At 32.7% G+C, this 4,083-nt stretch overlaps 1 pseudogene; it reads right to left on the bottom strand.

Moving 5' to 3' along the window:
* Positions 1 to 2,051: 2,051 nt before the first annotated feature.
* LOC128042118 (small nucleolar RNA R71) lies at positions 2,052 to 2,145 on the bottom strand (annotated as a pseudogene).
* Positions 2,146 to 4,083: the final 1,938 nt, after the last annotated feature.

The following is a 4,083-nucleotide window of genomic DNA, read 5'->3' as shown; positions in this document are numbered from 1 at the left end:
CATACTTTAATTGAAAGTTTTTTCAATCAAAACTATTAGCTAATATATGTCTATCATACATTTCTTATATGTAATACAGAACATAGATTGGTTCTTGATAAGTGCTAAAAGTAATATATTTTAACCTCATTCTTAACGCATTTTTGGGTGATTACTCGATGTTAATTGTGAATTTTATACTCTTAATCCTTTAAATTCATGTTTTAATGCTTAATAGATCACTTGGGAGCAAAAAGAGCAAAAATCGAAGCGTTAGAGCAAGTTGAAGGAGCCATGCAGGCTACACCTTTTCACATTGCCAGACCACATAGTCGTGCGACCCACATGAGCGTCTTGTAGGTCGTGTTAATTTCACGGGATTGTGTACTGAACAGCGAAAAATTGTGATTTTTAGTTTTTTTAAGCATTTTAAAACTTAGTATATATGACAAAAATAAGAAGATAAGAGGGAGCCATAAAAGAATATTGAAAAAAACAACTCAAAAAACACCATTGAAGCGGTTTTGAAGTAGATTTCCGTCAAGATTGAAGATTTCCAATTGAATTCTTAGAAAGTTATCATGAGTTTCTTTATTATTGAAGATTTCCAATTGAATTCTTAGAAAGTTATCACGAGTTTCTTTATTTCTTTCGGTTATACTGTATCTTGGGTTTTTTTTCTATTTTCGAGCATGAACTAATTTTCTAAATACCTAGGGGAGATGAACCATATGATGGATATTGTCACTTAATTCTTGATTTGATGTTTCTAGAGTATTAATCCATGTTTGATATGCTTAAATCAGTGGTTGAATAGACCCTATTTAAGATTAAATCTTGCGTAATTGAGTGGAGTTGCATGCAATCCTAGAAATAGGATGACATAAATCTATTGAATTAGAGTCAAATCTAATAGGGGAATCCATAGTACGATTTAATGTGATAATAGGGGGTTTTAATTAGAACGAAATTTTAATTAATCAACCTATAATTAATGGCTCTTATGCTCGAAAGAGATATTAGCATAATTTAAGAATTTCTATGGATCAAGGTGCTAAGTAAATAAATTGCGTAATTTAGATTGATAGTGACAAATGAAATCTAGGCGGATTCTTACCTAGGTATTGTTTTGTTTCTTGATTGTTATTCGAGTATTTTCATGTTCTGTTTTTTGTCGCCTTCGTTAGTCAATTAAATTAGTTAATTTTAGTTTTTAATTAATCATTTGAACTATTCGGTTAAATAATAGAAAGACGATAATTACTGGTACTTGTAGTCATCGTGGGGACGATATCTTTACTCACCATAACTATACACTATCAATTGATATGTGCACTTGCCTTAGTCAAAATTTTAGTTCGTTTCATGACAATCAAATTTTTGGCACCGTTGCCAAGGACTAGAATATTAGGAAAACTTTATTTCTATTAATTTAGTTATTTTTATTTTTATTTTAATATTTTTATTTTTAATTTAATTTTTAAATTGTAATTTTTCTTTTGTTTGATTCTTTCAGTTTCCTTGCTTTATGACTAAAGGAAACATGTTAGAATCATTAGTTTTTTATAGTAAAATTGAAAAAGATTGGTCATAGAAATCAAAAAGTGATTAGAGAGGCAAGGTAATTTTCATAAATGATTAAGAGAAAAAAGACGTTACTATGGAGATGGATATTAATCCTGGTAATCTGCAATATCCTACTCCTCGTACTATGTATGACTTTGCTAAGCCCATTCTGATTGAGGCTGAATCGAGTATTGTTAGATTGACTATTGCTGCAAATAATTTTAAGATTAAGCTAAACATAATTTAGATGGTGCAGCAGTATGTTTAGTTTGATGAGTTGCAAGATGAAGATCCTAATGCTCATTTAGCTAACTTTTTAGAGATCTACGACACATTTAAGATCAATGGCGTTATTGATGATTTTCGTACACTTACGGTTGTTCTAATTCTCTTTGGGGAATAAGGCGAAACGGTGGTTGAATTCACTTCCACGGGGTTCCATCTTTACTTGGGCTCAGATTATTGAAAAGTTTTTGTTGAAATACTTTTCACCGGCCAACACAACCAAATTGAGGAATGGTATCTCTTCTTTTGCTCAACACTATATGATGCATGTGAGATATTTAAGGATCTTTTGAGAATGTGCCATCATCATGGATTACCTTTGTGGCTTCAAGTTCAAATTTTCTATAAAGGTTTGAATCCCTTGACTAGGCAGATAATTGATGCAGCAGTTGGTGGAACACTGAATAGTAAAACACCTGAGGTCGCTAAGGAGTTTATTGAGGAGACAACATTAAATAATTATCTGTGACAATGTATGAGAAAAAAACCTACCAAGGTTGTCGATTTTTTAATATAGATGCAGTTACTATGATTGCGAGTCAGGTGGGAGCTCTTAGTAAAAAAATTGATGGTTTGAGTTTCAATAAACAAGTGAATTCGGTAATGAAATGTGATGCAACTCGAGCAGGGGTGACCAATTTGAAATGTTTTCCCTTTAAGTCTAGCATGGAGCATGAGCAAGTCGACTTTATGGGTAATAATTGTATACCTCAGAATAATCCCTATAGAAACAATTATAATCCAGGATGGGGGAATCATCTGAATGTTTCTTGGGGTAGTCAAGGAAATTAAAGGTCACGACCTCTTTCGGGTTTTCAACAACATTATCAGCAAGAAAAGAAGTCAAATTTGGAAGAGATATTGACTAAATTTATTTCAGTGTTAGAAACTAGATTCCAGAACACTGAAACAACTTTGAGGTATCAGCAAATATCCATTCCAAGGCCTTGAGAATCAGATTAGCCAGCTTGCTAAATTGGTTTCAAAGAGACAACTAGGTAATTTACCTAGTAACACTGAAAGCAACCCAATAGAGTAAGTCCACGCAATCACTATACGAAGTGGAAAGGTGTTAGTCGAGCCTAAAAAGAAGCTGAATCTAGAAGCTATTGAGAAAAATGATAGGGTTGAGGGATGCAAGAAAGAGCATAACCCTGTGGTTAGAGAATACAAACTACTAATTTAATATCTAGCAAAGTTGAAGAAATACCACATGAATGAACATGGTAAATTTCTTGAACTTTTTAAACAATTGCATATTAACTTACCTTTTATTGAAACTCTTTCGCAGATGCTCAAATATGTAAAATATTTAAAGGAGCTGTTAACAAATAAAAGGAAGTTAGAAGAGTTGTCTATTGTGGAGCTAAATGAAGAGTACTCAGCCATTCTCCAAAACAAACTACCCACTAAGCTGAAAGATTCAGGGGGTTTTACTATCCCTTATTTTATCGGTAGCTTAAATGTTGAAAAAGCTTTGGCTAATTTAGGTGCTAGTATAAATCTAATGCCTTATAAAATGTTCAAACAACTTGGTCTCAAGGAATCGAAACCTAATAGGAAGAGTATTCAATTAGCTAACATATCAATTAAGTATCCTAGGGGTATTATTGAGGATGCGCTTGTTAAAATAGATAAATTCATATTCCCTGTTGGTTTCATTATATTGGACATGGTTGAGGATATTAAGGTACCCATGATTTTCGGTTGACCCTTTTTAGCCACTACTAGAACTATTATTGATGTGGGTAAGGGTAGGTGACGAAAAGGTTACTCTTCAAGCACGTGATGTTGTGAGAGTTTCTAGTGAGCAATAAGATACTCGTTATTCTGTTGATGTTAGTAATCATACGGCTCAATATTCTTTGTAGGAAATCACTCATGAAGACTTGTTAGAACTGTGTTCTATTCAAGGTAATAGATATTAAGGGACAAATGAAAAAAGAATGGTGCAGCTCGATGAACTGGATGAATGGCGAACAAAAGCTTATGACAACTCAAGAATATAAAAACAAGTAACAAAGCAATGTCATGGTGTGAATTTAAAGAAGACAAACCAATTCAAAGTTGAAGATAAAGTGTTGCTAGACAATTTAGATCCACGAATGTTCCATGAAAAGATTAAGTCAATATGGTCGAATTCATTTATGGTAAAACAAGTGCTTCCATATGGACAAATTCAGGTAAAACACCTTGAATATATAACATTTAAGGTAACAAATCATCGACTCAAACTTTATCTTGATGGTAATA

This window comes from Gossypium raimondii, chromosome 6 (genome assembly GCF_025698545.1).
Source record: "Gossypium raimondii isolate GPD5lz chromosome 6, ASM2569854v1, whole genome shotgun sequence".
In the NCBI taxonomy this organism is placed as follows: Eukaryota; Viridiplantae; Streptophyta; class Magnoliopsida; order Malvales; family Malvaceae; genus Gossypium; species Gossypium raimondii.
Note: the sequence above shows the minus strand (reverse complement) of the source record. Positions and strands in the feature narration are given on the sequence as shown.